The sequence below is a fragment of the Protopterus annectens genome, chromosome 9.part0 (genome assembly GCF_019279795.1).
Source record: "Protopterus annectens isolate FY-2018-M chromosome 9.part0, PAN1.0, whole genome shotgun sequence".
Classification (NCBI taxonomy): domain Eukaryota; kingdom Metazoa; phylum Chordata; order Ceratodontiformes; family Protopteridae; genus Protopterus; species Protopterus annectens.
Genome location: NC_056743.1, coordinates 1694334792 through 1694348356, shown reverse-complemented (window position 1 = coordinate 1694348356; position 13565 = coordinate 1694334792). Strand labels below are relative to the sequence as shown.

At 39.4% G+C, this 13565-nt stretch overlaps 1 protein-coding gene and 1 non-coding gene across 3 annotated transcripts in view; both read left to right on the top strand.

Annotated features, from left to right (window-relative positions):
- PDE4A (phosphodiesterase 4A) overlaps positions 1–13565 on the top strand; it is a 1515730-nt gene that overhangs the window by 1162396 nt on the left and 339769 nt on the right. The window lies entirely within an intron of this gene.
- TRNAC-GCA lies at positions 65–136 on the top strand. Its single transcript has one exon. It is a non-coding gene; the product is annotated as a tRNA-Cys (tRNA).

Here is a 13565-nt window from a genome sequence, read left to right as displayed (position 1 = left end):
GACCATTTAAACTGAGGATCAGTGAACACCTTAGTGCTATCAGAAACCATTGTTTGTCTAAAATGGAGGTATAGCTCAGTGGTAGAACATTTGACTGCAGATCAAGAGGTCCCTGGTTCAAATCTGGGTGCCCCCTGCAACAGTGTTTTGGTTGGGAGGGTGGCCGAATGGTTAAGGTGTTTGCCTTACAAACACAAGGTGCAGGGTTTGAGTCTCACAAGGGATAATTGGCTAGGCTTACAATGGCTCGCAAGGGCAGTTAGCTTAGTACTAATCTATGAATCTATGAATCTATGAATCTATAATGCCTTATACAAACACACCATCAGCCATCCCACTGTACATTTCAAATTCGTCATCATAGATAAGATTCAGTTGCATAGAAACTTTAAAGCAGGCTGGCATGACAAACTTAATAACATGGAATCTATATGGATTACCAGGTTAGGAGCGTTGTTCAAACCTGGACTAAATGAAATGGAATAACATGTCAGCCTGCCCTTTTATGCGTATTGTTGATATATTCATCTAATTTTGTGTACACGTGTCATTTTCTATAATATCATTTATAATGATTCATAACATAAACAAATATAATAGTGTTGTTATATGATATGTGTATATATTTCATTCATTTATTTATGAGCAAATATGCCTTTAAATATTTCTTTATATAATACCAGGATGTAGGGGCTGCTCAACAGTTGACTATCTATGGTTTAGCACTGAAGAAGGCTTAGTAAAGCCGAAACCGGTTTGCCTTTATAATAATTTTCATCAATAAATGTTTTTTAGCCGCAGTACCATTGTGCTGGTCCGTTTTTGGTAGGATTTAATGAATGTAAATAAACCATCAACAAAAGACTTAAAACTCAATACAGATATTTAGTCACCTAAGAAACCAAACTCCATATCAAACAAGATAAACAAACCTACTATAATAACTTTCAACACATACATCAAAAAACTCTAAAATGTTCTGGTCATCCCTAAATAGTGTACTGCACCAAATTACCACCCTTTCCCAACAACTACTAACTGCGCTGAATCCGTCTCATCCGCGTTCAACACCCACCGTATAGAAACCATGCTTTGCTTAGTTAACATTGACCCTGCCACTTGTATCTTGTCCCATCAGCATCTAAATCTCTCCCAGCACGTCAGCCTTGCACCTGTACCTACTTCTAAAAAGCTTTTACTTAAATTGAAACCCACCACCTTGGCTGCTGACAAACTCGCATCAGAATATCTAAAAATCCCTGCTGATGCTATTGCTTTCCCCATCTCTATGCTAGTAAATAGGTCCATATCTGAACAATATGGTCCCACCCCCTGGAAACACCCCTGTATTTTTCCTTTACACAAAGGGGGCACATCAACTGACTTTAACAGTTGTAGACCCAGAGCTATCCTCACCACACTTTCAAAAATCTTTGAAATGTGTACCCACACGTAACTCATTCACTATTTCAGCTGCACTATCCTACTTTCCAAAACACACCATGGTTTCAGACCACATCACAGTACAACTACTGCCCCCCCCAAAAAAAAGCAAAAAACAAAAGAAATAATATAAGGAGAAGGATCAAATGAGAAGGCAAGAAATGTGGAAAAGGCATGAATATAGGTGCAGATACAGAAAACTCCTGGAACAACATTATGTCGATCAGGATCTGGTGTAGGGCTAGTTAAGGAGAGGTGAATTAAACCAAAAGATAAAAGGTTAATATTGGTGGCCGAGGATAGTGAACTACATACATGTTGATTTATAAAGTCCATTGAGCATGTGGGAGAAACAGGCAAATGCAGGTTCTGTAAAACAGAATTGGAAACAGTCACATATCTTGTTGCTGGGTGTGATACACTAAAGGCAGAGGGCCTGTATACTGAAAAACATAATAATGTGACAAGACTATTTCATTTGGCATTGTGCAAACATTACAATATTGAAGTAGCTGAGAAGCATTGGAAACATAAGCCACAAATCATTAAAGACAGTGATGTTTATATCACATAGAATCATGTATTACCAACCGTTAAAAAAGCTAGATGTGAGAAAAACAGGCATAGTAGTCCACGAAAAGAAGACTAAAGTAACATTGATCATTGAAACTGCTAAACTTAGTGATTGCAGCATCTTATGTACAGAGAGACACAAAGTCATAAAATACCAGAATTTGCCAGCAGAAACGAGGCGATGTGGAAGAAGGATACCAAAACCGTTCCAGTAGTAGTAGGAGCAATGGGTCTCATAAAAAAGAATTTTCAGCCTTATTTAGACATGCCACTGAGACATGTATGCATGTCTCCAGCAACAGACTACTTTTTATAATTTTAATTTTACATTTATTAACCTCCCTTCAGTCTCTTTGTCTTTAACAAGAGGATTGTTTGGGGGGGGGGGGCTTCATCCCTGCATGGAGACGTGCTGGGGGGGGGGTTGCCTCACTTCATGTAAGACCAGTCATTTTATTTATTTATGTATTTCACTGATTGCTTGTTTTTCTTATTTTTCCTGAATTTTGACAGAATTGTCCATCATTGGATATAGACTCAGTTAATGGTACTGTAACCTACAAAGTACAGTGACCTAAACTTCCAGTTGAGGCCAAATTATCATTGCTATCAGAAAAAAAGGAGAAATAAGCATAGGAACTCTTTACTATGCAAGTAGGAATGTGTGAGTACATCCAGTGGTCTCATTGTCATTACAGGTGCTTGTCCCTGAAAAATGTCAGGGTCCATGCAAACGTATTCAACTCTGTAATATAATGAGGGATATTTTCTGTCTCTGTCTTACTGTCACCTAACTGATAACTGCCTGAACTCACTGTTAAAAGGCCAGAGCTTTCCTGAATAGAAATTATATCCTCTTTCCACCAGCCATAGATAATATAAAGGACAGTGAGCCAGTTAAAGGAACTGCCAAGTATATGGGGAGATGGCTAGTGAAAACCTGTTTTGTAAACAATGTTGAGGTTACCCTGCTAGGAGACAAATGTTTAAATGTATGCCTGCCTTTATTGGTGCTGTGCTTGATTTTTTTTATTGTGAGCAATAATAGGGAAATCCTTTAAAAATAACACCCTTCTGTAACTAAAATTTCCTTCCTTATGAAAATAAATGTAATTCAATGGCTGTGAGAGATCACATATTGTATTGGCAGATCAGTAATAGCTGAGTGTCAGTGTATTTAGAATTAAACAGCATTCCTGTGCCATTCTCTCCTGTAGATTTCCGTGTTTTGTGTTTTAGATATTATTTGACGTCATTCACCCCTTTATCAGGGACAGGGAGTCTGTGTTTTGGTTAGATAGCTGTTTCCTGGCTTTAACGGAATACACTGACTTAAAGTGTTTGTGTGGCAGTGGGAGGAGTGGAGGGTAGAGAAACAAACTTTGGTAGAAGCTTATCCCTGTATAACAGCATGTCAGGTTCAGGTTTCCTGTCCCTGCCCACTACTTCTAAGATGTTACACCTGAATAACAGCAGTACCTTACAGAAGCATAATACAGTTATAGACTATATCCTTTTTTTTTGTTTTTGTTTTTTTTTTTCCTTTTCCCATAAACAGTTAATAAGAATTCCTTGACTGTTAAAAAGAAAACGAAAATACGCTGTCTGTATTCTTAGCTGAATTGAATTTGAAGTACTGGACCTTAGTGGACACGTGGCTGGTACTCTCTCAGTAAATGTACTTCTTATGAACCTCTTGTGCCCACTTGCCTTATTACCATTGTACCCACCTTGTATTCACCTTCTACTTTGGCTGCATGTTTACACCTTTAAGGGCAAATGCCATGACATCCCTGGCAGAAAAGTATTTAGTGCTTTCTTTATATGCAAGTCTGTATCTGTCGTATGTAGATTTTCTGCACAGTCCCCAGTATTCTAAGTGAACCCAGTGCCCACTTCATGGTTTTCTAATTTCTGTATGTCCCAGTTTAGTTTCCCATTTTTCATTTGGTATGGCAATATGCTCTCAAAAGCTTACATTATTTTCTGAGCTGTGGCTTCTGCCAACTTTCCCATATATTAAAGCAGGAACATATTTTTGACACACATGTGCCGGTCCCACTTTGTGAATTGCATTGTAATGTAGAAACTTGTTTTACACACCCGTGCATCAACGCTCCACAGCACACTAGAGCCATGATTGCATATACAACCTAAATATCAAAACAGCATTGTTAAATCTTTTCTTAGTGCAATACAAACATTATTTATATAACTGGTCAGTTATGGCCACTTAACCGTCTACAACAAAGGGGCACTCTTAAAAGCCATAGCCTGTTTCAACTGGCAGCAGTTTGTATGGCCTGGAGTGCAAAACATGCACTTAATGTCATGAAGGTCGCAGAAGATGTAATCCCAGTTTCCCTGAGAAGCATTGACCTTGGAGCTGACTACATTGCTAAAGAGTTGGCCCTTTGTGTGGGGTGTTGGAGGGGTCCCCCCAACAAAGCAGTTTTTGAATTCTGCTACAGGTCCTTTTTGTTAGTTGCCATTAGAAATTGAAAAATGTTATCACTGCTTGGTAAATCAGGGAGAGGTAGGTGCATCAGGGCCAACTCTTTATCCAGTGCCTTTTAACAACAGTCAAATAGACCTCACTTTTAGGTACTACAATTTATTTGTCTTAATTTTTTCAGCAGTACTCTGCACTTTTTCTGGACCACTGGATATGAGAAGGTACTCTAAAGTCTGGATTCTTTGCCCATAAAATGTCATGTTTCCCCGTTTTGGTTCTGTGCATTGTCACCTCCAATCACATGGTATGCCTGTCTGTTGTGGTTGTGTGTAATTGTTTTTTGGGAATCAGCTTCGAATCCTTTTCTATCACATCCGTTGACATCACTGAAAATATGTGTTGTCTTCACAATCCTTGAATTGCTGTAGAGGGATATGAGAAGAAGTTTTGTATGGTAGCATTATTTATTCATGTATTTATTTCTCATTAATCAACATTTGTTAATTGGATAAATTGGCTGAAGACCCTTTTCAGCCACAACCCAAGCCAGAGGTAGTAGATCAAAGTAAACGATACTATGATAGTTGGTCATTCATTTATTGTCTAACACCCTCTTTTTCCTATATTTGGTCACAGGGAAGCCAGAGCTTTAACCAACATTCAACGGACATAAGGCATAGAACCAGCCCTGATAAACAAACTCATGCATGCACACATGCATATGTGTGCGTGGATGTGCAGACACACATAAAAAGAAAGACCCACACTCAAGTACACATAAAGCATATCTGCATGTTTTTGGGATGTGGGAAGAAACCTGAGCATCTAGTGATAACCCATGTGAACAGAGGAAGTACATGTAAGCACTTTGCATATAAGGCTCCCCAGATAGGCCAGATGAGCATTTCAGAAATACAAAGGTGTTAATGAAATTAATTAAAATGGTGTGCAAGAGGTTATTACAGGTATTTAGCATCTTAATAGGTATTATGTACAGAAAGACAGTTAGTGGCACCATCAAATTTATTTTCAGAGAGTATTGGGATCAACGCTGTTTTAGTTCCTCTCTTTACCAATTTACAGGCCAGCCTTAAATCCAGAATGCACTCATGCTATAACAAAATTGCAAAGTTCATCACCATTGGAAGACATGAATCTAAACCAATGTGCCTCTCTTCAATCATTAAATTGGCTAGAACTTCCTCATCATCTTACATATATTCAACTAACTACTGCAAGTAAACTAATATTTATCCCATCCAGCTGGCCTGCCCTTTCTAATCTGTTTACACTGTATCACCCAAATAGGCCTCTCTGCTCTGAAAATCAAATGCTCCTGCAGGTAGAGAAACCCAACCTCCCTGCTGGACAAATGCTCCACTCCTCCACTGCTAAACTAAGAAACTCTCTCCCACCCTCCCTTAGCTCCACTAGCAACACATCTATCTTTAAAAAGCTTTGAAACGACATCTCTTCTGCCACTGGCAATGCTCATGTACTAATTTCTCTCAACCCATAACCTGACTTTGTATCTCCCCTCCTTCCAAACCTGTCTCTGCCTCTTCCCTTCTTCTACTCCCACCTTTCCTTATCCATCCTTCACCTTTATTCCTTGATAGATAATCCACTTCTGGACTCTTGTGTATTGGCAATTCATTTTTTTTTACATTCAACTGCATTACCTCTTTCTGTATCAATAATTTCTATTATATTGTCAGTAGTCAGATTTATTCAGGTGCATTGCCTTTTTATCTTTCTTTGTCAAAGACTCTGTACACTGGAACTGAGATGAAGTCGAACCTGAAATTACAAGGCCAGAGCCATAGGACATAGCAAGAAGTAAATGGAGCAAAAAAAAAAAAAAAGGGTCGCTGTACTTACTGCACAAGTAGCGCCCATAGAGCTGGTGGTGTGGTCATTCTTGGCAGGTGATGTCATAATAAGAACATTATAGTGGTACAAGAGGGTAACAAGTACTTACTGACTGGACTGGAATAACAAATAGGACAGAGGGGCAAACATTAAGAAGAAAACAAGGTAACACAAAGGTAGATTATGTGCAACTGGCCAATGCATGGCTTAATTATGTAAATTAATAAAACACAGAATGATTTTCTAGTTTTAAGTCAGAATAAATATTTACTTATTTTTGTTTGTCAATGTGGTGGATTAATTGGGCAGAGCCCATGTGCAGGTGAAGCCTTGAGAGAAAAGCTCCTGTAATGCAGAGTTTTGTCACAGAAAGTCCACCGCATGAATATTACAGGAATGTACAGGGAAGATGCTAGCAGTGATGATGGCAGGTGTATTTGTCAGCAGTAACTAAACAGATCATGAAGAAAGTCATGCATTCGACATTTACACAGTGCCAGCCATAACTCTGAGCCTTTATAGGTTCATAGGGAGTTGCTAGGCATGCAGTTCAGCAGACCATTGAGGAGCCTAGCCCAATTTCCCAATTGCCCAAAATCACTTTCTTGTTCGGTGACTTGTTTAAGGTCAGATAGCAGGCAAATGAAGGCTGAAGGAATCATTGTCTGTAGAGCAAGAAGCAGCTCGTTAATGGTTCATAGCCTTAATCCTTCACACTAACTGCCAGAGCATTGTTTTCTAATGCATCCTTTATAATATTTTTTAAGCAAAACTAAGAACAGCAGTATAGTATGCCCAGTAAACTCTCAGTTAACCTGCACCCATGCAGATTGGGAGATGCCAGATAAGTGTAGTTTCTGGTTGCTTGAGAGTTACTATGAAAAACAGATCTGACAAATACTGTACCCTATACTATACCATACCATAAACACTGTATTGATTTGATTTTAATATTGAAATACTGTAATTAAAAACCTGGCTGGAATAATATTTTAAACTTATATTTCCACTAGAAAGCGTGGCATGCAGAACGGTTTTCAGTGGCATGCTGAGTGGATTGGAATTGAATCAACTAAATAGAGAGAGAGAGAGTAAATGCATGTATGAAAGCAGAAGCAACTATGTGTGAGAGATCTGACAGATGAATGAAAGCTGAAGAGAGTGTGTGGGAGAGATCAGAAAGAAAAAGAGTGAGTGAATGCATGTATAAAAGCAGAAGTGAAAGTGTGTTAGAGATTGGAGAGATGTATGAAAGCTGAAGAGAGTGTGTGTGAAAGATCAGACAGAGAAAGAGTGCATGAATGTAAGTATGAAAGCTAAAGAGACTATGCATCTGTGAGAGAGATGGGAGAGAGAATGTGCAATCTGATGCAAACTAAGTATGGAGCAAGTGTTGACATTTTAGCGATTTGACTTATTTGGTTTGACTTGTTCTCAGGTTGGGGAGAGGGAATTTATTTGTATCTTCATTTTTAAAACTCTCATCATCTTCTTTCGGCTGTTCCTGTTAGGGGTCGCCACAGCAGATCACCTGTTTCCATTTCTTCCTGTCCTCTGCATCTTGCTCTGTCACACCAACCACCTGCATGTCCTCTCTCACCACATCCATAAACCTTATCTTAGGCCTTCCTCTTTTCCTGTTACCTGGTAGCTTCATCCTTAGCATCTTTTTCCCAATATACTCCGCATCCCTTCTCAGCACATGTCCAAACCAATGTAATCTTGCCTCTCTGGCTTTGTCTCCAAACCTTCCAACCTGGGCTGACCCTCTAATATACTTATTCCGAATCCTGTCCACCCTCGTCACACCCAGTGCAAATCTTAACATCTTTAACTCTGCCACATCCAGCTCAAATTCCTGCCGTTTTGTCAATGCCACTATCTCCAACCCATATAACATAGCTGGTCTCACTACCCTCTTGTAGACCTTCCCTTTCACTCTTACAGGTACTCATCTGTCACAAATCACTCCTGACACTCTTCTCCACCCACTCCATCCTGCCTGTACTCTCTTCTTCCCCTATCTTCCACACTCACCGTTACTCTGAACTATTGACCCTAAGTATTTAAACTCATCCACCTTTGCCACCTCTACTCCTTGCATCCTGACCATTCCTCTGTCCTTCCTCTCATTCACACACATATATTCTGTCTTAGTCCTGCTGACCTTCATTCCTCTTCTCTCTAGGGCATATCTCCATCTCTCCAGGGTCTCCTCCACCTGTTCCCTACTCTCACTACAGATCACAATGTCATCTGCAAACATCATAGTCCATGGGGACTCCTGTCTGATCTCGTCTGTCAACCTGTCCATCACCATTGCAAATAAGAAAGGGCTCAGAGCTGATCCTTGATGTAACCCCACCTCCACCTTAAACGCATCCGTCACTCCCACCGCAGACCTCACCACTGTCACACTACCCTCGTACATATCCTGTACCACTCTTACATACTTCTCTGACACTCCTGACTTCCTCATACAATACCACAACTCCTCTCTAGGCACCCTGTCATATGCTTTCTCCAAGTCTACAAAAACACAATGCAACTCCTTCTGACATTCCCTGTACTTCTCCATCAACACTCTCAGAGCAAACATTGCATCTGTAGTGCTCTTTCCCGGCACAAAACCATACTGCTGTTCACTAATCATCACATACCTTCTTAACCTAACTTCCACTACTCTTTCCCATAACTTCATGCTGTGACTGATCAATTTAATCCCTCTGTAGTTACTACAGCTCTGCACATCACCCTTATTCTTAAAAATTGGTGCCAAAACACTTTTTCTCCATTCCTCAGGCATCCTCTCACTTTCCAAGATTTCATTAAACAATCTGGTTAAAAACTCCACTGCCATTTCACCTAAACACCTCCATGCTTCCACAGGTATGTCATCTGGGCCAACAGCCTTTCCATTCTTCATCCTCTTCATAGCTATCCTTACTTCCTCCTTGCTAATCAATTGTACTTCATGATTCACTATCGCTACATCATCCAACCTTCTCTCCCTCTCATTCTCTTCATTCATCAACCCCTCAAAGTACTCTTTCCATCTCCTCAACACACTCTCCTCGCTTGTGAGTATGTTTCCCTCATTATCCTTTATCATTCTTACCTGCTGCACATCTTTCCTAGCTCGGTCCCTCTGTCTAGCCAATTGGTACAGGTCCTTTTCTCCCTCCTTAGTGTCCAACCTTTCATACAACTCTTCATATGTCTTATCCTTAGCCTTCGCCACCTCTCTCTTTGCCATGCACCTCATCTCCTTATAATCCTGTCTACTTTCTTCATCTCTCTGACAATCCCACTTCTTCTTTGCCAACCTCTTTGCCTGTATACTCTTCTGTACTTTCTCATTCCACCACCATGTCTCCTTGTCATCCTTCCTCTGTCCCAATGTGATACCAAGCACCTTTCTAGCCGTCTCCCTTACTAGCTCTGCTGTAGTTACCCAGCTATTTGGTAACTCTTCACTGCCACCCAGTGCCTGTCTTAACTCATCCCTGAACTCCAGCTCACAATTACCCTTTTTCAATTTCCACCATTTGATCCTTGGTGCTGCCCTTACACTCCTCCTCCTCTTCTTGCTCACCAACATCAGCCTACAAACCACCATCCTATGCTGCCTAACTACACTTTCTCCAGCCACCACTTTAAAGTCTCCAATCTCCTTCAAACTGGCCCTCCTACATAAGATATAATCCATCTGTGTGCATCTTCCTCCACTCTTGTATGTCACCCTATGCTCCTCCCTCTTGTTAAAATACGTCTTCAACACAGCCATATCCATCCTTTTCACAAAATCCACTACCATCTGACCTTCTGCATTCCTTTGTTTAACACCATACCTACCCATCACTTCCTCATCCCCACTGTTCCCTTCACCAACATGCCCATTTAAATCTGCTCCAATCACCACTCTCTCACCCTTGGGTACAGTCGTCACCACTTCATCCAATTCACTCCAAAATGTTTCTTTCTCATCCATTGCACACCCAACTTGTGGAGCATATGCACTAACAACATTAATCATTACACCATCAATTTCCAGCTTCATAAACATCACTCTATCCGACACCCTTTTCACCTCCAAAACATTCTTTGCATACTGTTCCTTCAGAATAACTCCTACACCATTCCTCCTCCCATCCAGACCATGATAAAACAATTTGAACCCACCTCCGATACACCTAGCCTTACTTCCCTTCCATCTGGTCTCTTGCACACACAATATACCAACCTTCCTTCTGTCCATCATATCAGATAGCTCTCTCCCTATACCAGTCATACTGCCAACATTCAAATTTCCGACCCTCACTACCACAGTCCTAGCCTTTCTCCTCTCTTCCTGCCTTCTGCCATGCCTTCCACCTCTTCTCCTCCTTCGGCCAACAGTATCCCAATTTCCGCCAGCAACCTGTTGGCTAACAGTAGTGGTGGCGGTCATTGTTAACCCGGGCCTCGACCGATCCGGTATGGAAATATTAACTGGTGACTGCATGAAAAGATTTGGTGAAGTTTTAATCCGGTTGCCCTTCCTGACGCAACCCTCCCCATTTATCCGGACTTGGGACTGGCACAAAGAAATGCACTAGCTTGTGCATCCCCAGTGGCTGAAAAAATGAAAATGAAAAATCTTCATTTTTAAAACTCTAAACTCTAAAAACATAAGGTATGTTTCTGCGGGGGGGGGGGGGGCAGAAAATCTGAATTGTTCATACTGTACTGTATTTCTTGGATTTTTTTCTGGTTGCTTGAGTTGTAGTTAACTGAGAGTTTACTGTATTTTGTTCCATTGAAAGCATTTGTAAGTTCATAGCATTGAATGCACTCTGCAGAGCATATGCACCATACATCGCATAGCACGCCATACAATGCATAACACATGCATCATGCAAAGATGCATAGTATTCATAGATCATACAGTGCATAATACATGCATCAGTAGTAAATGCATTGATGTGCATCGCAAGGATTGTTCTGCAGCTCCCATTATATGAATGGGATGACTGTTCTCACCATGCATTAGTAGTAAACGCATTGATGTGCATCCTAAGGATTGTTCTGCAGCTCCCATTATATGAATGGGATGACTGTTCTCACCATGCATTAGTAGTAAACGCATTGATGTGCATCCCAAGGATTGTTCTGCAGCTCCCATTATATGAATGGGATGACTGTTCTCACCATGCATTAGTAGTAAACGCATTGATGTGCATTGCAAGGATTGTTCTGCCACTCCCATTATGTGAATGGGATGACTGTTCTCACAGAAATGGGTCATTTAATAGAACTTGCAGAATGAACCAATAGAAGAAAGCAATGACTATTAGTGAGGAATAATTTTGCAAAGAAGTGGAAGAAGTGGGAATATAAAGGATTCTGCTAGCAAAAAGTATGGATAGTAAAATTGAGGAGGTAGAAAGTGAATGAATATAGGAAGAGGTCCTGGAAAGAGTTAAAGGAAAGTGAGAGAAAGAGGGTAGTGTGGAGGATTGGCATGAAATGGAGTAAGGAATAAAACAAAATAAATATATTGACTGTAAAAGCAGAGAGCAGCTTGTGATTGGACAGGTCAATTCATTTTGAAAGGCATAAATGGCTACATTTGTTTATTTTATTAGTATTGGTTAAGCAGTCACGGTGGGAAACTCAAAGACATTTTTCAGACATAGCTCAGACCATAAGACAACAAGCAAATTATTAAGAATACATCAAATACAAATCAGTTTACGCCAACCATAATACAAAACAAATATAATATTCAAAGTATTTAGACATGAATGAGGTAATGTAGACATATAATAAAGTAAAAAAATAATATTTAAGAATATGTTTTATACATCCAGTGGAAAAAAAGGTGAAGTGAAATTCTAAGAATTAACTTCGTAAGTTGGCAGAGGTACACAGAGATTCTCTTCCACTGTAATGAAATTTAACAAAAGCTAAATGTATTTGACGTATGTTAGTGCTACATATTAAGTTTTATGTGAGTGATGTAAAGGCCCACTCAGGAACACTCTCTCACTACTGTAAAGCACACGGTACAGCCATGTACAGAAATTTAGCTATGTGGTAACTGTATGTGCTGTAATATTGCTATGTAATATATGAAAAATCTGTAAATCTTTAAATAATAGGACTGGAACTGAGAGCTCATAAAACATTTTGTATATCAGTTTAATATTGTCTCTGCTGTCAACACTAAACACTAACCTGAGTAATCCACTTTTTGCCAGTTATTATCCAACCCAAATCCCCACCTCAGCCTCAGCAAACCGAGTCCCTCAACCACATTTCTTAAGAAGTAGATATTCTGTATACCCATTTTTGTTGTTTCTTGGATGCAGTACTTGCAGTGGTGGTTGATGGTTGAAGGGAATAGAGTTTGTTTCATTGACAGTAATCTGGAAATTTTTTTTAACATGTGGATTGCAATTTGCAAATACAATGAACTGTGATTCTTCTACAATTTTTGAAATGAAAGTGCTTGCTAAATACGAAAAAAAAAAAGAAAAACTGCAGACAATTATTTTGCAGTGGTGAAAACTTTGAGATTTAAAAACAAAATTATAGTTTGTGTAAAAAAATATATATTTTCCAGTCTTGGGTGCTTGGATATAAAAGGTGTACCATACTGATTCAAAATTCACATTTTAAATCACAAATGACATGTCCTATTGATGGAGCCTGTTTTTCTTGAATGGAGAACACAGAGTGTACAATTAATTTAAAAAATGTAATGAGATATGTGAGGTGTTGAGATTGGATCACAGGGACAGTATCATTTATGAGGGATGTTATTTTTCATGATCCTCACAATTCTATCTAATAAACAGCTATTCTGTCTACTCTCACTTTATAATCAATCTATATTCTTGGATAAGCCTCTCAGTTCCACATGTAAATTGTTAAAAAGCTTTTAACATTGTCTTGTACACCAGTGTGTTCTCTAATTTCCTCAAATAATGTAAATGTTGTTCTGTACTGTTGAATATGTTTTATGTGTATTGTTCATATTTGTTATTGGTCCACTGTCTAAATTGTACTGTATGTTGTTGGAGCTGGAACTTTTCTCCCCGGGTCTCTGCTGAAAATGGGCTCCCAGCACAGTCAGACATTACCCGGTAAACAAATGTAAAATAAAAGTAAAATAAATAAATGTTTTTTTTTTTGTCTATGTGGTTTGTAGTAGCACATATAAAAACTAATATATATC